Here is a 26,348-nt window from a genome sequence, read left to right as displayed (position 1 = left end):
AAAAATGTCTAAAAACATTTTATTTTCATTAAAATGTAGTTAAAAAATACTAATTTTTAATAAAAATGTCCCTTTAAGCATCTTTTTTTTAAATATAGTGATCACAACATACGCACAGTAACAGGCAATAACACTGAGGAATGGAAAAGTAGCTCCAGGTCTGGAAATCAGAGGAGCCAATTACCTAAAAATATCACCTTGCCTAGAGTCCCATTTGTCACCTGATTTTGAACTAACATTGCCAAGAAACTATGTGATGTTGAATACTTTTGTGTTAATAAATACAACAGTATTATGGGAGTGATGATACTTTTATTGGATAACCAGCAACATTCATACTGCAAGCTTTCAGAGGACAGAGGATCCTTCATGAGGCAAAATTACAAATGGAAGACTGAGAAAAGGACACAACATTTAGAGGCTGTTACCACTAGTGATGAGCGGCATAGGCAATATTTGAATTCGCAATATTGATATTTCGTGAATTTTTGGCCGAATATTCACCATAAATTAGCAAATTTGAGAATTCGTGATCTCTAGTCAATGTTTACTTGATTGCAAAAATCGGCAATGCAATATATTCCCGATAAATTCGCGATCAGAATATTCAACACTATTCGCGAATACGAATATATAGCACTATATTCTAAATATTCACGAATTCTCGAAGTGGCAATATTCACGATTAAAATTTGCGATTCTAATATTCGTGCTCAACACTAGTTACCACAAGACATGTACATGTGGAGATGCATAATTAAGATAAGATACAGCAATATACAGTGGTTTCATAATATATGGACAAGGTCAGCGGAGACAATGAGTATTCAGATTAGGGATTGGGAGCCGAACTCAGGGAGGTGTGACTTTGTCCATGTAGTGGTACTTAAATCCAGGTCTTAAATTTGGTCCTTGGGCCAATGATGTAGTCATCCTCTTAAATTCCCAGTTTTTCATGTCCTTATCATTCTTAAAATTCCCTTTGAGAATTAAAACCTTCAAGTTGTCCATGGAGTGTTCTGGTCCAGAGAAATAGTTTCCCACAACCTTGTGGTTTTTTGTGTATCTATGTAAGTTCATTCTGGATCTCAGTTTCTGTACAGTCTCCCCAATATAAATTCCTCTATTTGGACACCTAGTACAAAGTATCATGTTCACTACATTGGAGGATTCCCATAAGAAAATGTCCATGATGTTATAGTTCTGTTGGGGTTTTGGGTATATGGACTGTATGTTTGAATAATTTTTTGTTGTCTCTGGCGGTAATGAGAGGGCACTTCTGACAAGGAGATTTCTCAAGTTTGGTGTTTTTTTGTAAGCCAAAAAACTGCAAGACCTGCACGTCTTATCCACAAATACAGTCCATAGACACTTTCTGATATGAATCCTCCAATCTAGTTTATATTATATTTATATTGAATTTATATTGGGGACTATGAGAATACAGTATGGAAACCCATGACTGTGATCCAGAATGAACTTACACAGATACACAATAAATCACAAGGCTGATACAACTGTGGAAAACCATTTCTCTGGGTCAGGACACTACATGGACAACTTGAAGATTTTAATTCTCAAAGGGAATATTAAGAATGATAAGGATAGGAAGACGGGAATTTAAGATGATGACTACATTCCAGTCATTGACCCAATGACTCCACTGACCTTGCCCGCTTATTACAAAACCACTGTCTATTGGACTGTCTCTTAATAATTATGTATCTCCCCATGTACATGTCTCGTTGTAGCATCCTCTAAATGTTGTGCCTGTTTCTCAGTCTTCCATTTGTAATTTGGCCTGAAGAAGGAGCCCTGTGCTCTGAAAGCTTGCAGTATGATTGTTGCTGGTTATCCAATAAAGGTATCATCACTCCCATAATACTTTATATTTGTTAACAGAAAAGTATCCAACATAACATTTTTCTTGATAACATGGTATTATGCAATTTTTTCGCTACACATATTGCCGAGGAAACAAAATAGAACTTGTCCTGCCTCTCGCAATCCTGAATTTCCTATAATTTGCTATTGCACCTGTATGATCACGTCCAGCATCTAATGTTACTCATCAAAGATATCTAGAATATGTGAACAGCTGTGTTACTTTAATTTACTGCTGAGTGAACAAAGATTTTCATGTTCCGGGGTTCAATATAGGCCTCCTTAGAATCCATTCATACGTCCGCATAATGGGTCCACATCCTTTCCGCAATTTTGCAGAACGGGTGCAGACCCATTCATTCAAAAGATACGGACAGCACACTGTGTGCTGTCTGCATCTGCAATTCCGTTCCGCGGCCCTGCAAAAAAATAGAACATGTCCTATTCTTGTCCGCGTCCACGCCGATGTCCTTGTTTTGCTGATCCGCAATTTGCGGACCGCAAATCAGTTGAGGATGTGTAAATGTAAACTTAGCCTGTATCATCCCAAGTGCTACAGACCCATTATTATAGGCCTAGTTAATCTCTGCGCTGTGAGACATGGCCTAATGCCACATACTATTTTATATATATATTTTGGCTCACTGCTATGAGCGGTTGGTGTATATTATAATTCTTAGATGATTTATTTGCTCTTTTCATAATTTGTATTAATTACACACTTCCTAACAGACACCAAACCACCTAACTTTTTTGCCCAAGACCAAAATGACAGCTTTAGCCCAAGATAGAATCGAGAATAATGGTGTGAATAATGGAGGGTAAAACCTGCTTTTACTTTCAATTTCAGCTGCATTCACTGCATCCCGATTTCTAACAGTGATATCATGTAGTGAAGATAATGCAGGCAGCGTTTTGGTGTCCGCCTCCAGAGCGAAATGGAGACAGATCGGAGGCAAACTGATGCATTCTGAGCAGATCCTTTTCCATTCAGAATGCATTAGGGCAAAACTGATCCGTTTTGGACCGTTTTTGAGAGCCCTGAACGGATCTCACAAACGGAAAGCCAAAACACGAGCGTGAAAGTAGCCTAAGTCAATGGGACGGATCTGTTTTTCATGACACAATCTGGCACAATAGAAAACGGATCCGTCCTCCATTGACTTTCAATAGTGTTCAAGATGGATCAGTGTTGGCTATGTTAAAGATAATACAAATGGATCCGTTCTGAACAGATGCAGATGGTGGTATTATCTGAACGGATCCGTCTGTGCAGATCCATGACGGATCTACACCAAACGCGAGTGTGAAAGTAGCCTTATTCTGTTTAATACTGTATAACTGCATTTTATATATATGTTGTCATATGTATCCTGCACATTTGCACGGCACTGTTAATGAACACTGAGAGACTTTTGGGACTTTCTAGGGAATAATTGTCACGGCTGGCGGTGGGGAAAACCCCCAGCCGTGCGGTGCCAGGAGAAGGTAGGGTTACCACTTGGCCGGGACCACAGAGTTAGGGAGCAGGTCACCTCCTATAGCGTCCCTTACGCTGACCCTGTCTCCTGTCTGTATGAGCCGACCTTGGTGGTAGGAGGGCTCATACGCCGGAACCTAAGAGTCCCTACAAGCCCTCAAGTCGGCCCTGAACTAGGGGACAGAGTAAGACGACCTGCTCCTCCTAGACACGGAGGAGCAGGAGTCTCAACGGCCAAGCAACACAGGGGGAACATCAACAGACATATGGAAATGACAGGTAAGTGAGACTAGTCCTGCACTTACCTGCCACAGACACACAAACCTGGAACCCATGAACCAGTGCTGATGTCCACAGCAACATAAAGGACACAGCACACACCAGACATACAAGGGAAACCAGGATACCATAAGCTGCACTAACAAGATAACCCCACACACACCTAGATAACACCAAGAAACATAGAAATTCCCAACACAGGTTTTATGACCAGAAGGATGGTCCTCACCAGGCAGATGGAGGAGACAGGAGGCTGCTCCAGCCAGCATGGCTGAGAGCAACCTACTGAGCCCAGCCAGGGACTGAGGCTTTATAGGCCAAGAGGCCCCACCCAACGATCAACCACACCCAGTGACATCACACACACTGGGAAGGAAGTTAACCCTTCCAGCACACAGAAGGGAAAACACACATATAAGGGGAAGTGCACATAATACATAACCTCGTGCACCACAAAACGACAAAGGGAGTGCACATAAAACACGTTGCCAAGGGCAACCGCACGCACACTTGTTGTCCGCGGCAACCGCACCTGAGGCAAACAACTAAGTGCCCCAGCTGCGGTTGACGAACTCCCAAACCGCGGGCAACAGCATGCGGCACCCAAGGAGTCACGACCATGACCAGGGGTCGTGACAATAATGAGAAGCTGGTAATTTTCCACAGCTAAAAGAATATAAAAATAAATACGGCAGCTCACTCTTCTGATACGATGGACAAGGTGCTCTTGTCAATCTGACTCACCCAGTCAATATTAAAGCTTAGTTGTATACTTGAGACAGGCACTCTGCTCTTGTAATCATCCAGAGAGATCATCAGTTTAATTACTATTTAATATTATACGTTTATATACATACCAAATATTAAAATCAGTTATTAACCATAAAATTAATTATACGAATTACTAATTATACTTGATAGTGGACTGTAAATAATTGAAACATATGCTTCTAATGTAAATGTCAGACAAAAATATACCAAAAAATGATCAAAAACATGGTAAAAAAAATAAAGAATAAAATATTCAAGAATTGAATTGAAATAGAGAATTGGATAAAAAATAAACAAATCAAAAAATATATAATAAAGAAGAAGAGAATCATATGTAATATAATAAGGGGATTCCAATATGTAGGCAATGATTATGCCTCCTATTAATTAATTGTCAAAAGACTGCTGTAAAAATAGCTCCAATTGATTCCACCTTTGAGGCAAACACTGAGGAAGGAGTTAGTCTAAACTCCGAAACGCATCTGGTGTCTTTAGCCACATTTGGAAAATTGCAATCTCACGGGTATTTTAATCCTCCCTTCAATTTCTCCTCCCTACTGAAGGACGTGTATGGTTCGGGATCGGCTTGTGGAGACACGTGGGACGCCGAATGTCGACTGTGGGATCTGCTGAAGGAGAGATCGCAAGTAGAGGTAACTTCTCCTGCACTAATCACAAGTGCGGAGACGGAGGTCAGTGTAATTTTTACCATGTGGGACGCCAAGACTGGTAAAGAACTGTTTACAGTTAGCGAGTATTAATGAGAATAACTGCGAAGATATTGCTTTTATCTTCATTAAGACACACCAAATACTAAATATCAATATCAATACGGTTGGATGACATGGAAATTCTATTGATAAAATGGACTTAATACATATGAAGAAATTCCTAATGTGATTCATTTTTTGGTATATTTTTGTTTAATATTTACATTAGAACTATAAGTTTCAATTATTTACAGTCAACTCTCAAGTATAATTAGGTTTTATGGTTTACTGATTTTAATATTTGGTTTGCATATAAACGTATAATATTAAATAGTAATTAAATTGATAATCTCTCTGGGTGATTACAAGTACAGAGTGCCTGTCTCAAGTATACAATTTTCCACAGCTATCATAAGGTTTAAAGAAGAGCATTTTTTGGAGGAAAAAAGCCAGACTTGTTTACCACCAAAACTAGACAGACTGACCTTTTGAATGCCAGGTGCTGCTATGTTATTATAGCTAAAAAACTGTTTTTGTCTGGAAAAACTTTAGTGTCATTGCCACTGAGTATCACTGAAGGTCTAATGCAAGTCTATATGAGACAGAAATTGTAATATTGTATTTGTTTGTACTGAGTTTCTCCACTCCACCCTTCCCACTAGGTTCTAGTTCAGCTACAAACTATATATAAGCAGTCAAAGCCCCTAGTCTTCTACAGTTAAGGATCAGTGCTTAGAAGAAAAGACTCTGCCAGACAGTGACCAGCAGAACACGCTGAGACGGGGATACTCAGCCACAGACCCTGGGACAACAGCTAGCTCAGGCCTTTCCTCAGCATTCAACCCTTCTTCTGCAAGGGAGGAGACTGGAGAAGCCAGCCTTATGCCTCGTCTGTATTGTTTTATACCTGAATTCCTCCAGTAAAGAAGCACTATGGTTTAACTGCAGACCCTGACTCTCTAGCCTTATTACCTATTGGGGTGCATCACGTATTACCATTCCTTCCAGAGAGAAGCAACATGTGGGGACACCTTGGTGGTGTCCGGGAGTTACATGTATGGCATTTTATGGGAACTACAGTACATACTGCTGATGATATACATGTATGTCAGAGATTAAAAATATAAACAATAATAATTTGAAATATTTTGTTATTTTCTACAGAAAAAGCTAAATTTCTACCAACATGCAACAAAAGGAACTGTTAGAATTTTGCAATTTAACCCCTATTTTCATTTCAGCATTTTTTTTATTTCTCCTCCCCACATTGCAAGGGCAGATTTTTTGTGGGACAAGATTTTTTTTTAATGGCACCATTAAATTTACACTGTCTTGTATTAGAAAATAGGGAAAAAACTCTTTGCAAGGTAAAATTGAAAAGAACCCACAATTCTGCCAAGGTATTTTGGGTTTTGAAATTACAGCGTTCACTGTGCACTACAAATGACATTACACCTTTTTTCTGTGGATCAATATGATTAGTGATGAGAGAGCATGCTCAGCCAAATACCTGTTCAACTTAAGCATCTCTATACTCGGCAGATCTGAGTGCTCGGCTGCATAATTCGGGTGCTCCAATACAATTTAACACAATGGATAACAATCAGGAACCCCCTGCTTGGAATACAAGAGGGTGTCTGGTTCAAAAAAAAAAAGGTTAGACATTGATGGAAACCCCATCAAAATGGCTTGGAAACAGCATTAAGAGAATAGCTGGATGCATCTTAGACTCCTATTAAGTATGACATACAATAGACAACCACACAAAGGCTATATGCCAAAAGCCAGGTATGTACAAGCCATCAATCTATCCATAAGACAGATAACAGCCAGCATACCTTACAATGGCAGCCTTGTGCACTATGAGATATCCCAAACCACCTCTCACCTGACTGAGAACCGGTAAACCTCAAAGTTATTTGGCATCTGTTGGATGGCTTGGGTGGACCTGCACACCTAGATCAATATCATTAGGGCAACAAAAAGTTTTCCGATTGTCCTAACATAATATTCAATAACCTTTCTATACAATTTTGTCATGTAAAAACTAATTTGCATAAACATGGTCTTATGGGAAAGACATACAAATGAGCAGAATCTGCCTTGTTTTTCAGCTGCCATAAGACTATGACAAATCTAAGCTACACTAATAAGCTTGTCATAAGAATCATTCTAATATTCTTGTCAGAAGACTATGAAACCAATAAAGGGCGCTATTGCGATGAACAGCTCCCTCTATTGGTTTCAAACTCTTCTGACAATAATATTAGACTTGTCATAAGACTGTAAAACAAATAGAGGGCGCTGTTCAAAACTCAATAGCACCATCTATTGGTTTCATAGTCTTATGACAGCTGAAAAACAAGGCAGATTCTGCTTATTTGCATGTCTTTCCTATAAGTCCATGTTTATGCAAATGAGTTTTTACAAGACAAAAATGTATAGAAAGGTTATTGAATATTATGTTAGGACAATCGGAAAACTTTTTGTCACCCTAATGATATTGATCTAGGTGTGCAGGTCCACCCCAGCCATTCAACAGATGCCAAATAACATGCCCGCAGTTACCAGAATCAGAGATAATGCAGAATCTAGTCATTTAACACCTCAGATGCCAATAAAGGCTTTGACATATGAGCAGTTAATCAGGGGGAGTAGACTTCTTCTGACCCCCAATTGCCCCCACATGGTGATATCGCAGGGTAATAAATTGTTGCCATGGCATGCTCAGGCCCTGTGAAGGCTCTCAGACCTGACTGAGGAGGGCAGGGCTGACCTGTCTTTCCTACATTAGAAATATATATTCTCTGTAGACTGCAATACTATATTACTACAGTGTACAGTAAAAGCCAGTGCATGCTCAAGTTCCCTAGGGTAGCTAAAAATAAAATTATACAAGAAAAAAAATATTTTTAAAATATTAGAATAAAACTCAATGTATACCCCCTTTCCCAATGTTACATATAAAAATTAACAATAAAACAAATTCCTTAGTGACCACCAATACTCCTTATTTACAACAGTCACTAAGGGGCCTTTTTTTTGTGCACTCTAACGGCTTGGACCAGCAGGAGCACCGATCCAGGCTGTTTAACCCCTTACATGCTGCATGCGATGGCGCTCTCCACATGTAAGCTGCTACAAAAGGGAGTAGACTCCCTCTGTCTCCCATCGGCACCCCGCAAATGAGATCATGGCAGCAGGCCAGGGCCTAATGTAGGCCCCAACCCTGCCTTTAGTGTTTCCCAGCAGGCTACACCTCTCTGGGGCAGCCTGCTGGTGAATGTCAGTATAGCACTGACATTAATACGCATTGCACTACAGGAATAGTGTAATGTATTTTAGAAGCAATCAAAATATTGCCTATTATAATCCCCTTGTGGGACTACTAAAAAAAAAGTACAAATAAAATGTATTCAATAAAAAAATTCCAATAAAAAACATGCTTTTTCCATTAAAAAATAAATGTTTTTCAAAGGAAAAAATGTAAAAATAAAATCTTAGGGGTGACTGGCTATAGGCCTTATAGGTCAATTACTCAATTGGAAGATGCCCAGGAGACTACGTAAGCCCACTTACTGGCCGGATACATAACGATCTGGTGCTTTTTGTGTTAATCAACACTGGATGCATCAGGTACTTACATATCTGGCCGCAGGTGCCCTCCTACATTTACTTGTTTTACTAAATTTTACTAAATTTACTTCATTTGAATGCTGCAACAGGGCATGGAATCCCATGACTCTCTGCCCCAACATTCTTCCTTAAAGTCCACTATATAAGGCAGTTTACAAAGTGAACAAGGACACAGCAGTCTCCTGCCACAGGTTGGAAGAGGCTTGTGGCCTGCACTGCAGATGACAGCTTGGAACTATATTTTTTCTCTTTCCTTGACCACTTGTAGAACACTTGTGGTCTATCTGGCCGTGAAAGTGCCTATTCACTGGCCATTAAAAATGAATCTGTATGGTGTACAGACAGCAATGGTTCTGAAAATGGCAGTGTGATGGCCGTCTAAAAAATTACTGCCACCCGGCCGTGTGCACGAAGTCTTAAGATATTAAAGTATCTATAGTACATGGTTAACTCTGTAACAGAAAAAAAAATGATCAAAATGCCAGAATTCCAATTTCATGGCCCCCTTACTCCATTAAAAAAAGGCATAAAGTGATCAAAGTGAAAGTGATCAAAAAGTCGCATGTCCCCCAACAATCGCATGCACCCAGCAAAAAAAACAAGCCACCCCAAAGCTCTGTAGATGGAAATAAAAAAATATGGGTGTTAGAATAAGATATAAGTGAGGGACATGAACATGTGGAGTCATTGTGGGTAGAGATACATGGAGCTAAAAACAACAATAAATTACTAATAGGCGTTTACTATAAACCACCTAATATACCAGAGTCCACAGAAAATCTGCTACTAAACGAGATAGACGAGGCGGCAAATCATAATGAGGTGGTTATTATTGGGGACTTCAACTACCCAAATATAGACTGGGAAACTGAAACTTGTATATCTCATAAGGGAAACAGGTTCTTGGCAATAACCAAAGACAATTACCTCTCCCAACTGGTTCAGGACCCGACTAGAGGGACGGCCATACTGGACTTAGTATTAACCAATAGGCCTGACAGAACAACAGACGTGCAGGTTGGGGGACACCCGGGAAATAGTGACCATAAAGTAATAACCTTCCAATTATCATTCAAAAGAGCGTTTCTACAGGGAGGAACAAAAATACCAAACTTCAAAAAAGCTAAATTTAGCCAACTAAGAGAGGCCATAGGCCTAACTAACTGAGACAAAGTCCTCAAAAATAAAAATACAGCCACAAAATGATATCTTTAAAAACATCCTAAAATCTCATTGTGAGAGGTACATACCGTATGGGAATAAAAGGTTAAGGAACAAAAAGAAACCAATGTGGATAAATAGAACTGTAAAGAAAGCAATAAATGACAAAAAGAAAGCATATAATTCACTGAAACAGGAGGGTAGCACGGAAGCACTGAAAAACTATAAGGAAAAAATAGAACATGTAAAAAACAAATAAAAGCGGCCCAACTAGAGACCGAGAGATTAATTGCCAAAGAGAGTAAAACTAACCCTAAAATGTTTTTAAATTATATAAATGTTAAAAAGTATAAATCTGAAGGTGTCGGCCCTTTAAAGAGTAATGAGGGGGAAGTCGCAGAGAGCGATGAGGAGAAAGCAAAGCTGTTAAATATTTTTTTCTCCAATGTATTCACTGAGGAAAATAAACTGTCAGATGACATGCAGAATGCAAAAATAAATTCCCCATTAAAAGTGTCCTGTCTGACCCAGGAAGAAGTACATCAGCGACTTAAAAAGATTAAAATAGACAAATCGCCAGGACCAGATGGCATACACCCCCATATACTAAGGGAATTAAGTAATGTCATAGCCAGACCCTTATTTCTGATATTTGCAGACTCTATACTGACAGGGAATGTCCCACAGGATTGGCGCATGGCAAATGTGGTGCCAATATTCAAAAAGGGTCCAAAAACAGAGCCTGGAAACTATAGGCCGGTAAGTTTAACATCTGTTGTGGGTAAACTGTTTGAAGGTTTTCTGAGGGATGCTATATTAGAGCATCTCAACGGAAATAAGCAAATAATGCCATATCAGCATGGCTTAGTGAGGGATCGGTCATGTCAAACTAATTTAATCAGTTTCTATGAGGAGGTAAGTTCTAGACTTGACAGCGGCGAATCAATGGATGTCGTATATCTGGACTTCTCCAAAGCATTTGACACTGTACCACATAAAAGGTTAGTATATAAAATGAGAATGCTCGGACTGGGAGAAAACGTCTGTATGTGGGTAAGTAACTGGCTCAGTGATAGAAAACAGAGGGTGGTTATTAACGGTACACACTCAGATTGGGTCACTGTCACTAGTGGGGTACCTCAGGGGTCAGTATTGGGCCCTATTCTCTTCAATATATTTATTAATGATCTTCTAGAAGGCTTGCATAGTAAAGTTTTAATTTTCGCAGATGACACTAAACTGTGTAAAGTAATTTACACTGATGAGGACAGTATACTACTACAGATGGATCTGGATAGATTGGAGGCTTGGGCAGATAAGTGGCAGATGAGGGTTAACACTGATAAATGTAAAGTTATGCACATGGGAAGGAAAAATGCAAGTCACCCGTACATACTAAATGGTAAAACACTCGGTAACACTGACATGGAAAAGAATCTAGGGATTTTAATAAACAGCAAACTAAGCTGCAAAAAACAGTGTCAGGCAGCTGCTGCCAAGGCCAATAAGATAATGGGTTGCATCAGAAGGGGCATAGATTCCCGTGATAAGAACATAGTTCTACCACTTTACAAATCGCTAGTCAGACTACACATGGAGTACTGTGTACAGTTCTGGGCTCCGGTAAACAAGGCAGACATAGCAGAGCTGGAGAAGGTCCAGAGGAGGGCATCTAAAGTAATAACTGGAATGGGGCAACTACAGTACCCTGAAAGATTATTAAAAATTAGGGCTATTTACTTTAGAAAAAAGATGACTGAGGGGAGATCTAATAAATATGTATAAATATATCAGGGGTCAGTACAGAGATCTATCCCATCAGCTATTCATCCCCAGGACTGTGACTGTGACGAGGGGACATCCTCTGCGTCTGGAGGAAAGAAGGTTTGTACACAAACATAGAAGAGGATTCTTTATGGTAAGAGCAGTGAGACTATGGAACTCTCTGCCTGAGGAGGTGGTGATGGTGAGTACAATAAAGGAATTCAAGAGGGGCCTGGATGTATTTCTGGAGTGTAATAATATTACAGGCTATAGCTATTAGAGAGGGGTCGTTGATCCAGGGAGTTATTCTGATTGGAGTTGGGAAGGAATTTTTGATTCCCCTAAAGTGGGGAAAATTGGCTTCTACCTCACAGTTTTTTTTTTTTGCCTTCCTCTGGATCAACTTGCAGGATAACAGGCCGAACCGGATGGACAAATGTCTTTTTTCGGCCTTATGTACTATGTTACTATGTTACTCTAAGCATTTTTTTATGTTTTTTTATTATTTATTCTTAATTTAGTAAACTCTAAATTTGGTAATTTGGTACAATTACGTACAATAATACAACAAATACTGGTAATATCTCAGTTTTAACACCCCATAAACAATTTGTTACCTTTTTCAATACAAGATATGGCAAATTAAATTGTGCCAATAAAAAATACAAAAAATCATACCACTATGTGAAAAGAAAAGCTGAAAAGGTACAATAGTTATAGCTATTGGAAGGCAGCTAATAAAAAGCAAAAGCTGTTTACAGGAGTAAGGGGTTAAATTCACTTAACCCCTTTCAGACAGATCCATTTTTCACCTTCCTAACCAAGCCCAATTTTTCAAATTTACAATAAATTTCCCAAACCGACTTTAAGGATAAATTCATATCTGAAGAGACTTTGAGGGGTGTACATAATAGAAAAAACCCAGACATTACCCCATTTTAGCAATTACACCTTTTAAATTATTCAAATCTGATTTTAAAAACTTTGTTTTGCAGATTATCCATCATAATACATTTTTCCTGGAACACAGTAAGGGTTAACAGCAAATCAAACCTCAATATTAATTACCATAATGCATGTTACAGAAAAATCTCAGATGTGGTAATGAACTGCTGCATGGGCACACTGCAGGGCTCGGGAGGGAAGGAGCACCTTTTGGGGGGCAAATTTAGCTAGAATCATTTTCGAGTTCACAGATATTTCATTTTCACAAGGGGTAAAAGGAGAAAAAGTATTCCAAAATGTGTTACCCATTTTCTCCTTAATAAGGCAACACCCCAGGCACATAGAAGGGCTCAGAAGGAAGGAGTGCCTTTTGCCTTTTGGAGGGCAGATTTCACTGGAATGTCACTATTTGCAGAGACCCTGAGTACCAGTACAGTGTAAAACTTCAAAAAATTACCTATAATCATTAATTGGGACATGAAATGAAAATTTTTATTTTATTTCAATTCTATGTATTTTTAGCTTGAAATTGAAATAAGAGATAAATGATTTTCATTTCACGTACGATTCGTTGAATTTTTGTGACTCGTTTCTGAATTGGTGTTGCCCCACTTGCCCTGAAATTTGATATATAGAACACCCTGTTAGTCCTCTAAATTCTTACACAGTTTTGCTCAATCCCCCCTTCCTTTTAAGCTATTGAGTGCAATAGGAAATAATGTCAGAGTGACACTGCTATACAATGGGTAAACATATGTTTGACGGTGTTAACAAACGGCATGTGTTATGTTTTTTAAATTTTGAAAGCTTCCATAAATTGCCCCTTATAGTGGGCAGATAGTGTTTACACATGCACGGTGCACCCGCCTACCACCAATATAACAATGCAATGTTGGCTGTGACATTTCTTTCAACTAGGTAATTTACGTTTAGTATCACTGGTTCAAAAATGATTTTTTTTTTTTGTTCTATAAAACACACTGTGCAATGCAATAATATATCTGTCTACCACAAATATAATGATGCAGCAGCAAGTAGCTTTAGCAAATTTCTAAATCACTTTATTTAAACCTGTTGTCAGGTAATAGTCATCCCTAGTAACACAGACACAGAAGACAGCTCAGAGGAAATGGGGGCATATCAGAGCTAACTGAGATCCTGAGCCTAATAAAATAACTTCTTCTACACAGCTTTTGAAGATAATAGGGGCATCTGTTCTATGAGCTCTGGAGCTAAAAACAAACAGTAGAAAGTAAGGGAAAGGATGCCACAACAGTACAGTTATAGCAGATTCCATATAGGGGATATACCCTCTGCCTATGAGAGAAATGTATGTAGCTGTGCAGTTGAAACAAGTAATAATACATAAGGGAAGCCAAAAAAGACCTGTCCCTACACAGTTGCAACATTTTTTTTTTTTAAAGTCAGGTACACTTTAAGCACTGTGTGACCAGCTCATGTGACCAACACCCTCAAAGCTTTCACTCAGCTTTCACTGATCAAGTTCCCTAAAATCTACATAATTATATTTCTATTCTTTCCCTATAGGGTCGCTAATCACATGACAATAGTTGCTAGTGGCTCTATAATAATTTTTGGGCATACACTGCCACACACACTCCTCCCAGTTCAAAAGCTGAACACAGCATGGTGCTTCTTCTTCAGCATAGGGATCTCCCTGCCTACTGTCCCCCTGATTGGCTTGTGATATGATCCTCTGTCTTCCTCCCTCATCTTTTTTCCCTTTCCAAATTAACAGCAAAATTGCACTGGCTGGCATTTTTTACGCGATTTGTCCAAAATGTATCAACAATCGGATTTGTTTTACGGATACATTTTTGTGAAATTCATAACAAATCCAATTAGTTTAGAATCGATTAGCTCATCAACACTTGAAACGTTTCATTTTCACAAGTGGTAATAGGTGAAAAGCCCAAATTTTGGTCATAAACTGCAGTTTCAGCACACTGCAGGGTTCAGAAAAGAAAGAGCACCATGTTTATTTGAGGCCTAGTCTGCTGATTTACACAGCACTAGCCAACAGCCTCAGAGGCTCTGAGTTTACATAAAAAAGAATCCCCCAAGAAATAACCTTATTTCAGAAAACATGCCCCTCAAAGAATTAACCAAGGGGTGGAGTAAACATTTGAGTCTCTGATGACGGATACAGACTTAAACATTACTAGCCTACTGTCTCGGAATCACAAGTAGGGTCACAAGGAGTTCAGGTAAACATTGCAGACCCATTTCTTGGGCACAGATCTTGAAACATTGCAGACCTATCTCAGGCAGATGTTGCATAAGCTGAGCAGGGGAAGGAAAGTCGCAACAAGCGAAACTTGGATTTGATGAAAGGGGAGTCCATTTTAGACTAAAGGCAGAAGGGTAGCCCTTTAAGGCACAAATACAAACAAGCAAACAGAAGCCATTCCCATCATTCTTACTCTTAGACCAGGTAAGTAGCCACAGCAGTTTTCTTATCATAATCTGGATCCTTATGTCTGATACCCCAGTTGCTGGTTGGGGTAACCCTGGTGCATTTATCCCGACAGGAACACCATCTGTGATCCTCTGGTGACCTCCTGTGGAGGTACCTGGAACTGCATGATCAACATCTGGTCCCAACTGAGTGGGATCCAGGGTCTTATACTCCTGATAGAGGGTAAAGTTGCTGACCAAGCTCAACCAATCCCCAGTTCGGATCCGCCAGGTTTTTTCATGGCAGGGAATAAAAGTGCCTTGATGCAGTGGTGATGGAGATCACTGAGTTAACAATCACTGTGTCCCCAGCTCCCAGAGCAATGATTGGGAGCAGGAACATGTTGGAGAAGGTCATACTCCTTGCTCATGGGTCCAACCCAACCCTCTTACTGAATCCCCATCTGGGAACTAATAGGAGTCGGCATATGGTATAACTGCCCTGAAGGCTCCACAACAATTGGAGGTAGGAGCAGCAATCGCTGGGACCATCCAAGGTGTGGATATAGCCGAGGGGTCAGGTCTGGGTAGCCAATGGGCAAAGTGGTTGTACGGCCTGTCAGTATAGCCTGTCTGAGCAAGGGGTGCTATGGCCCAGGTTCCCCTAGGAATGACTCGCTGATAGAAAACAAAAAGATCTATTCGTACTTCCCTTACTGGAAAAAGCAGTGGAGGTGAGCTCACTGCACTGGGTAGTCTTTCCGCCATCTTGTGTCTGGAATCACCATATAGCAGTTCTTCTCCACCTTTGTTTTCTTCACCTCAGTGATGCGGTATCTTTGGAGTCAGGTAAACTTATACAGCCCAGGAACACATTGCCTTCTTGGCCCGAAGGCAAAGCAAGAAACAGGAACCTAGCTTCAGGAACAGGACTCCCACACCCAGTAGAGAAAAGACAGACTTGTCTTGCTCGCTTCTCTCCTGAGCGTTTTCTTTGGGTTCCCGCTCTAGAGCCTCAGTGCATGTGGCACAGTTTGAAGATGGTGGATTAACCCCTTCTGTACTGGCACACTGCTGATGGTGCAATTCTGGGCCTTAGTAACCAGCAGTGGTGAATTTGAAACACCAACAAGGAGTCTTGATAACACAATGTGGCTGTAGATTTCACTGAATTCCCTCCAGCAAGGCAATAAAAGGTCTACACAGCAATTAGGCCAATGATAGTAAAGCATTACTCCACACTGTTGTAGCTAGGACTTCCCCTACTGGCAGGAAATAGGACCAACCCACTCCTACCAAGATTGGAGGAACAGGCTGGTTAACCCTGTCCCTGCCAACCACACCTTGCCATGTTGTTGTACAGTACATAACATAGCCAAAACATAATTAAAGAATTGCAGATACCCCCAGGTCTGGGGTATTGCACTGGCCACTTATGCAAACTAAGGAATATGGGGGAAAAGGTCCTGGTAAGAGAAGTGACCAAGAACCCAATGGTCACTCTGGGTAAGCTCCAAAGATCCTGTGTGCAGATGCGAAAATCTTCAAGAAGGTTAACCATCACTGCAGCACTACACCAATCTGAGCTTTATGGCAGAGTGGCCAGTAAATGACATATGAATGTTTGCAACAAAAAATAAAAGCCAAAACACTTAAAAGACTCTCACACTGTGAGAAACAAGATTCCCTGGTTTGATGAAAACAAGATTGAACTTTTTGGCCTCAATTCTAAATATCATGTATGGAGTACAGAGCTATTTTCAATAAAATCCTGATCCAAAGTGCTCCGGACCTCAGACTGAAAAAAAGGTTTGCCTTTCAACAAGATATCTATAGCAGGCTGGATTTCCAGCCTGCATTTGTGGGAGGGGCGTAGGGTATTTAGCCGGCTCACGCCCTCCCGCTGGTGTCGGCATCGCGCAGTGCTTCTCGGATTACGGCGACGTCATCCGAGTGCGACTTCCGGTTCCGGCTAGAGCGACAAAGCAGAGGCTGCGCTTCTCCCGTGCGGCGGTCTTTCGTGGGTAAGTGCCTTCGGCTTGCTTCACCGCCGCGCTACATCTCCGGGCGCCTACCTCCGGCTCCGCTTCCCCCATCAGCGCGTCTCCTTCTGCAGCGCTTGCCCGCGCGCCCTGGCCCGCACCGCCTCCACTACCTCCCCGATGCGTTCCACGGTGGAACGCATTGGCATGCGCAATCCCGGAGCTCCACCACTTCCCTGTTGCGTTCCACGGTGGAACTCATCGGCAGCCAATACCATACCAATCATGGGAGGTGCCTTCCTTCACCAGCATTCCCTGCGCTCCACCGTGGGGGCACACAGGGGGAACCCCACACCGTCATACGGTGCTCCAACATGGAAGGCACACCACGCTCACTCCCGGTTCCTCCACTGCAGCTATCTCTCACAGGTGTTTGCATGCAGGGTCACAGGTCTAGGTCAGCACAAGCTGGGCAGGCACATCGCGGGAATGCCGTGGCCGGTCGCCACGGGCTTCTCATGCGGGCTTTCTGGAGCAGCCGCGGGTGCCGGGTGCTAGGCACGCTGCGGTGCCGGCCCTGGGAAAAAAAAATAAAAAATTTTTAAAAAAAATGTCCGCCCAGATACATGCCGTTTTCATTTCCTGTTCTATTTTACCCAGCCGCCATCTTTTCTCCTTCCAGGGACGTCCAGGTGGTCTTCTCTTTCTGTATTGCACTAATATGTTTCTCTCCGTGTCCTTTCGCCTGTCACGTCCAGGCCCACTGCCTGTCCAATCTCCTGATACGTTCAAGTTCCTTTTTTAGGTCCGGTTGCCTGGTACGTCCGGCGTTCGTTTTCAGTATGTCCGCCCACCTTGATCCGTTCAAGGTCTCCGAATGTCCAGGATTGCCTCCACGTCCTCCTGCCTGATACGTTCAGGTTGTTCTGTGGGCTTTCAGCCTGATACGCTCAGGTTTCCGTTTTCGTGCCTGTTTGCCTGATACATCCAGGTTTCCGTCTGCATGTCCGTCTGCCTGATACGTTCAGGTTTCCGTCTTCGTGTCTGTCTGCCTGATACGTTCAGGTTTCCGTTTTCGTGTCCGTTGCCTGATACGTTCAGGTTTTCCGTCTTCGTGTCTGTCCGCCTGATACGTTCGGGTTTTCTGTTTCTGGTTTTTCTGCCTGATACGTTCAGGTCCTCGTCATGTCCTCTTGCTGGTCAATCCTTCGTCATGTCCTCCCTCCTGTTACGTGTGGTTCATGTCCCGTTTGGTCAGTCATGTTGGTGACCTGTTCATCTTTTTCAGATTCATTCTTGGGGTCGGCACCTCACTTCTCGTCACTTTCCTTTATTACTGTCCTGTCCCATCTTTCTCCTTCTCCACAGGTGTACCCATCACGGTCAGTTAAGGCGTCTTTATCTGTCTCGCTTGGGGCCTGTTGCCCGCCATTGCCATCACGCACGGGTCATGTCTCCTCACTGCCTGCCACACTGGTCAATTCCACGCTGGCAGCCAGTTGGGGCTTCGTTTCCAGACGCGTCTCGGCTCTCGGTCGTGTTCAGGCCCGGCGATTTTCGTTCGCCTGGTCACGCCAGGTCATGTTCATCACTACCTGATACGCTCAGGCCGCTCGGTTTTTCGTGTTTTTCTTTCAGGTTGTCCTTCCATCGCCTGATATCGTTCAGCGTTCTTACGTTTTCGGCCTGCCACCTCCAGGGTTCTTTTTCCTCCGTTTTCATCACCACGTAAGTTTCGTCTTGCCAGCACATGTTGGGGTACCTCTCCCCGCAGGTACCAGATAAAAAATTGTTTTTCCTCACTCACCAATCTCAGATTCGCAGGGTGTGAAGTTCACCCTCCTCACGGATTTGCCCGAGCTTTTGGTTCAATTGCTCCCAGGTTTCCAAACAATTTTCCACCCTAAACCTTCTGAGGCTTCAGGTAAGTTCAAAAAAAAAAAAAAGAAAAAGCTGAGGGGTTGCACGAGGGGTTGTCAATTCACGTCAGATCCGTCCACAGGGTCCGGTTTTCTTCGTGCAACATGTCTCACGTCTCGGACATTGAGGACTCGATGTCCATCCCTGAGTCAGCGGTCTCCGAGGCAGCCAGCCGCACATCTTACAGGCACTGGACCATCCCCAAGATGATCGCCGAACTAAGGAAGAAAGGGATCCGCCACTCGGCATCTGCACGAAAGGCAGAACTATATCGTCTGCTCTTCCCCGAATCTCCCAGCACTCCCGAACCTCCCGGAGCCTCCGAAGAACTGGTCTCCATGTCGACCATCCAGCTCTCCCTGACCCAACTCCACGCGACCATCAATAATCTAGCGTCTTCGATGTCAAACATTGATTCCAGGCTCCAGGCCGTAGAGAGCAAGATTGCTACGCCTCCTCCTCCGCCAGAGCCCGAAGCCGTTCCTTCTACTTCCCAAGCCAACGTCCCAGGTACAAGTCTGGTCTCTCCGGACATCGCCCCCGCGTTCTTCGTCCCAGAGAACATCAGGCGGGATATCCTGGCGGGAAAAGACATAAATTTGGCCGCCATCCTAATCTCTACCCATGACACGGTCGAAAACCGGACAATCGCCTGTGGTGATGTGTCAGTGGTGCTGAGGTCCAAGGATGTCCGCCTCAACAAGAAGCTGTCCATCCCCGAGTTTATGCTGACCTTCAGCCTGTACCGGGACATAGTGTGCTCCATTCATCCCCACCGCAGGGCAGAATTAGACACGTACATGTACAAGGTCACCGAGCTGGGTTACAGATATGGCGGTACCGCCTTTTATGAGTACCACCGGTCCTTCTCTGCCAAAGCTGCAGCGGCTTTCCTCCAGCACCAGCATGTTACCAACTGGGCAGTGTTGGACATGGAGATCTTTTGCAGGCACTTCGCCGGGCAAAAATCCCCAGCCTGTGCCGGCTGCCAATCAGTCCTCCATTCATCTGATTGGTGCCCCCATGTCACCAACCCATCTCCGGCCAGGCCCACATTCAGTTCAGGGGCGCAGAAACCCAACCCCACCACGGACAAACTCGGTCGTCCCATCACTTTCCTAGGAAAAAATCAGATCTGCAACAACTTCAACCTGGGTTTTTGCAGTTATGATAAATGCAAGGCTTTGCACATCTGCGCCATCTGTTTCAGGGCCCATCCCCAGTCCTCCTGTTCTCAACGTACGTCAAAGCGCTCCTGACTAGGCGGGGTCAACGTTGACCTGTTACTTTCCCTCCTCCAACAACATCACGACCCCAGTTTTGTCCGGTTTCTCACACAGGGTTTCTCGGAGGGTTTCCATACCGGGCTGGTCACCCTTCCGCAGATCAGTCACGAGTGCCCCAACCTCCTCTCCTCGCTGGCAGATCGGGGGCGGTGGACGCGCTATTAGAGGCAGAGTTGCGGAAGGGTTTCATGATCGGTCCTTTTGCGGAATCCCCGTTCCCCCTGTACCAGGTCAGCCCCATAGGTCTGGTGACAAAAAAATCCTCCAATAAAAAAAGATTAATTTATGACCTGTCTGCTCCTCATGCATCCAGCACCCCCAGCCTAAATTCTCTGGTCCCGTCGGACGAGTTCTCTATGCATTACTCGTCCCTGGACGAGGCCGTGGAGCTCATTCTACAGGTCGGGGCAGGAGCTTGGCTGTCAAAAGCGGACATTGCGGATGCCTTCAAATTGCTGCCTATCCTGCCCCACCTGTGGAAGTTCTACGGCATCAAATGGAGGGCAGAATATTATTTTGCCACCCGCTTGACGTTCGGGTCAAAGAGCAGTCCCTGGCTGTTTGACCAGTTCGCCCAAGCGCTCCATTGGCTCTTGGTCAACCATGCCCACTGCCCAAGGGTCATCCATTACCTGGATGACTTCCTGCTCATCGAGCAGGCCGAACACGCCCCGGACAGGTTGGACAGTCTCCTCAGCCTCTTCAGCCGTCTGAACGTTCCGGTGGCGCCAGCTAAGGTCGAGGGCCCCTCCAGGGTGATCACCTTCCTGGGCATCACCCTGGACACTATCAGGATGGAGGCCAGCCTTCCCCTGGACAAACTAAACAAGTTAAAGGACTCTGTGGCCAGGCTCGTGGGCACCCGCACGGTGTCAAAGTTGGAACTCCAGTCTCTATTGGGGTCCTTCAACTTTGCCGCCAGGATCATGCCCCAAGGCAGGTCTTTTACCGCCGGCTTGCTCAGACTCCTCCCAGCAGCCTCAGATCAGCATGCCCTCATCCACCTCGGACGCGATGCGCTGGCGGATCTGGCCATGTGGTCTCTATTTTTGTCCAGCTGGAATGGCATCTCTCTCTTTGTTCCTCAGTGGGACGAGGCCTCCCCCCTGGTGTTCTCCGATGCTGCTGCTTCCCTCGGTTTCGGTGCCATCTGCGGGGATCAATGGTTTGCGGGTCCCTGGCCCGCGCAGGTCTCCTCAGACCAGGAGGCTGCCAGGTCCTCCCCCCTGCTCGAGGTTTATCCCATCGTCGCAGCCGCTCTGGTCTGGGGGCAGTCATGGAGCAACAGGCCAGTGTGCTTCATGACTGACAACCAGGCGGTTGTCGACATCCTTGCCAGGGGCAGGTCCAGCTCCCCCAAGGTCATGCGTCTGGTTCGCAGGCTCACCTGGCTGTCTCTGCTAAATAACTTCCGTGTCATCTGCAGGCACATAGAGGGCAAGAAGAATACCGCGGCCGATGCTCTGTCCCGGTTAAACTTTAATTTGTTTTTTCAGGTCATGCCGGGAGCACGGAGAGTCGGGATCAACCCTCCGGGGTTCTAAGCCCTGATCATGGACTAGAAGAGTACATTTCCGCAGCCCACGGTCTCATACGCAAGTCTCTCTCGGCTAATTCCGTCCGGAACTATTTAACAGGGTGGAACACCTTCAGGCGGTTTGCCCGCCTTCACCCCAGGGGGGACAGGGACAGAGTCTCCTTCGTCCTGGCCTTCCTGGCATACTGCCACAAGGAACTCCATTTGTCCCACAACACCATCAGACTTTATTTAGCGGGCATCCAGCACCACCACATGATCAGTCACCCCAGTCATACCTCCTTCTTTTCCTCCCAGGCGGTCAAGGCGGTTCTGAGAGGCATCCAGAAGCTCTCTTCCCCTTCCATCCCCACCCGACAACCAGTCACAGGGGAATTATTCCAAATAATTTCTGCCGCCCTAGACGGTAATCCCTTTGGCCCTTTCAGAAGTTTGATCCTCAAAGCCGCTCTCTACCTCAGCTTCTATGGGTTTCTCAGGCCGGGGGAATTCTGCTGCACCTCAGCCCGGAATCCAGGGCCAGTCATCAGCCAGCTCCACCATAGTTCAGACCACTTCACTTTCTCTCTACCTTCCTCCAAAACCTCCTAGGTCGGTCCACCGGTACAGATCGAATACTTCAATTCGTGCAATCTTTGGTGCCCAGTGTCCGTGTTCAATCAGCTGCTCTCCTCTCTCCATGACAGAACTCCCGATAGCCCCCTACTGCCATTTCCTGTGCTGTCACTGACATCCGCGCAGTTCATCAGGCACATCCGTTCCATAGCTTCGGGTCTGGGGTTCCACGCTGCTTCCATTTCCGGACACTCCTTCCGAATTGGGGCCGCTTCGGCAGCCTCCAAACATGGTGTCCCCGCTCACGTTATACGGAAGATGGGACGATGGCAATCTTCCTGTTTTTCCCGCTACATCCCTCATCCACGGGTCGAAATTGCCAAAGCCTTTTCCAGTCTGGTTCTGTAAACTCCCAACAATAAACCACCTAAAATCCTTGTTTTGCCCCCTTTTTTGGCTACCCGCGTCACGTGGCTAAAGGCACACCACTAGCCAAGTTCACACCACCAGCCAAGTCAGGTCCCACCGTGTCCGTTCACACCCTCTTCCCACACTCCCCCCGGAGCCTTGACCACAAAAATAGTGTTGAGTAAATCAAAGCCAAATGCATTGACTTCAATCCGAATTTCGGGAAAAATTTGATTAGCCGCAAAACCAAATTTCCTCGTGCTTTTTTGGCAATTAATCTATTTTTCCTGAAATGGCAGTGAAAAACTCCAAAAGCATACTCACCTCATTCATTTGCACTCATAGAGGCCATTGCGGCCATCTTGATTGCTGAAACCACAAAATCTTAGGTGGGTTGATGAAGTCACTTCCCCCGGCCAGCTTGATGGTGTCATCAGATCATCATAAGGAGAGTATTTATTTATTTACCCACCCCGATTAACCCCTGAAAGGCCTGAATTATAGCCTCAGATGCTGCTATCAACGAAGAAGTCAGCATCTGAGGGGTTCAATAACAGGGGCGGCGCGATTGCTGTCTCTAGTAATCACCCTATGTACAAAACACATGAGTGGCTTGGTGACAACTCTGTGACAACTCTATGTTTTGTGCAATTGCCTCAAGTGTGAATAAACACTGACGTTTTGAGTTAAGAACTTGTATTTTACCTCTGTACTGCGCCCGCTTACCCTATCTACCAGAGCGAAACTCCACAATTGGTGGAGGATGGGTGCAAGGTCAGTGAGGCCCTCATGGAGGCTAATCTGCAGCAGCAAGAAACCAACCTGCAGCAATGCGAGGCTAATAAGCAGCAGCAGGAGACTAACAGTTGCTGCTACAACATGTGCTGGCTTTGCAGACAGAAGGAGCAACCCCGAGCGTCCACGATGCCCGGAAAGCAGTCTATGCCGCGATTCCTAAGATGACATCTGCAGGCGACTTCGAAACCTACCTGGCGATGTACGAAAAAGTGGCCATCAGGGAAAAGCTACCCCGTGACCAGTGGGCTGAGGTCGTTGCTCCGTTCCTGGCATCCGATTCCCAGCGGGTGTATTTCAACTTGCCGGACGTTCAGGCAACAAGTAAAGGGTGAGATTTTGGCAAGAGTGGGAGTGAATGTGTTGGTCCAGGCTTAGCAGGTACATCAGTAGGGCTTTAAGCTGGCTGAGCCTGCGAGGACCCAGTATTATGACTTACTCCACCTCTTGCAAAAGTGGATACAGCCTGGTGTGCTGAGTCCCACGGCTATGCTGGATAGACTATTGGCTGATATGTTCTGGAGAGCTCTGCCGCACCCTCTCCAGCACTGGATCGGCCAGGTGTCTCCTTTCAACGCCCTAGAAATGGTGGACCTGGTGAAGCGCTACGAGGATACTAAGACTGTTACATGGGGTTCTTTTGGGAGGGGGGCAGTCAAATCCCGTAAATCTCCATCCCAGACCCGGGGACTTGTACCAACCAAACCCACCCGGGGTGTACCCTCTATACGCACCTGGCTCCGATAGTCTGCTGGCGGTGTCAGGAGCCAGGCCATGTAAGAGCTGACTGTCCCCATCAGGTGGAACCCATGGATACTAACTATGGCTACCGTCAGTCACTATATGCCAGGAAGCTGTGTGGAGCAGGTACCCCAAAAACTAAACCACCTGTGCCAGGTGGAGTTAGGAAACACTCCAGCGGAGGCTCTGCTGGACTCAGGGAGTCTGGTGCTCCTAGTGAGGGCTCTCCTGGTACGGTCAGCAGAGTATACTGGCCGGAAAGTCGGGGTCATGTGCATCCATGGAGACTTAAAAGATCCCACTGCCCTGGTGTCTCTAACCACAGCGGCTGGCAGATGGACTCACAAAGAGCCAGTTGCCCCGAATCTACACTACTATCTTATAATAGGGAGAAACTTCCCGGGCTTCCCGGCACTGTGGCCTGCTATGAGAGTGACTGATACCCATGAGACAAGGGTAACCCTAGCAGAGTGGCCCGGCTCAGGGGCGAGACCAGAACCCTGGGAACCTGAGACCAAAGGGCCAGCGGTAGGGCAGACCGCCACTTCGGTGGAAGAGGGGGAGACAACCCCGCTAAGTGTGATGGTGGGAGACCCAAAGTGTGATGTCGGGACCCAACCCTATCCTGCACCTGGGAAAATATGTTAATAGTAGATGGTGAACCACAACAACCTGGGGCAGAGTCAATGTTTCCGCGTTTTGTGGTTCATCAGAATATGCTGTATCGGGTAAACCAACTACGGGGTGAGCCTATTGAACAGTTGGTGGTCTCCAAGCCTTATCGCAAGCTTGTGTTAAATCTAGCCCAACACGTTCTCGAGGGTCACTTGGGGCTGCAGAAAACTCAGGATCGTAGTCTACAGCAGTTTTACTGGCCCAAGCATTTTCAAAGAAGTGGAAGAGTTTTGTAAGTCTTGCCCGACCTGCCAAATAACTAGCCCCCAGCCACATTTCCGTAGTCCCCTAGTACTTCTCCCGATTATCGAAGTACCGTTTGATCGAATAGCTATGGACCTCATAGGCCCAGTACTGAAGTCCGCCAGAGGGCATCAACACATCTTAGTCATTCTAGACTACTCCACTCGGTACCCAGAGGTGGTGCCACTGCGACATACCTTGGCTAAACTCATAGCTAAAGAGTTAATGGAGATTTTTTCCCAAGTAGGACTACCTAAAGAGGTTCTGACCAATCAAGGGACCCATTTTATGTCCAAGGTGATGAGGGAACTCTGTAAGTTGCTGCACATAAAAAAAACTATGGATGTCCGTTTACCATCCTCAAACGGACGGTCTGATGGAACGGTTTAACCAAACATTAAAAAATATGTTGAAAAAGGTAGTGTCTAAAGATGGGAAGGACTGGGACCTCCTTCTGCCCTATCTCATGTTCGCAGTGCGAGAGGTACCTCAGGCCTCTACTGGGGTCTCACCCTTCAAACTGCTATATGGCAGACACCCTCGCGGTCAATTGGACGTGGCCAAAGAGGCGTGGGAAGAACAACCCACGCCATATAAAAGTGTCATTGAATACGTTACCCAGATGCAAGATCGGATAGAGACAGTGTTGCCTATTGTTAGGGAGCATATGGAAGCAGCTCAGCATGACCAGAGTTGGGTCTATAATAGGCAGGCTCGGGTCCGGATCTTTAACACAGGTGATCGGGGTTTGGTTCTGGTGACGACCATGGACAGTAAGTTCCTAGCTAGGTGGCAGGGCTCCTACGAGGTACTCGAGAAAATTGGAGATGTAAACTACAAGGTACACCAGCCAGGGCGGCGAAAGCTGGAGCAGGTTTACCATGTGAATTTACTCAAACTGTGGAAAGATAGGGAAACCTGTACAGAAGACTTTGGTCTAGGAGAAGAGGTACCGGCCCCTCTGCATGGAACTTGAAAAAAGGAATGGTCTCGGGTTCAAAATAGAGATCCTCTTAAAAACTTCTTCTTTATTGGTACATTCATATAAAGCAGACACAGCCACTTGGTACACAAGACAAGTTGACGTGTTTCGGGTACTTGACCCTTAGTCGTAACAATATCACATAGTGAGACACTGAAATTTAAATGCGTTCAGTG

This window comes from Bufo gargarizans, chromosome 2 (genome assembly GCF_014858855.1).
Source record: "Bufo gargarizans isolate SCDJY-AF-19 chromosome 2, ASM1485885v1, whole genome shotgun sequence".
Taxonomy (NCBI): Eukaryota; Metazoa; Chordata; class Amphibia; order Anura; family Bufonidae; genus Bufo; species Bufo gargarizans.
This window is presented reverse-complemented; position numbering follows the sequence as displayed.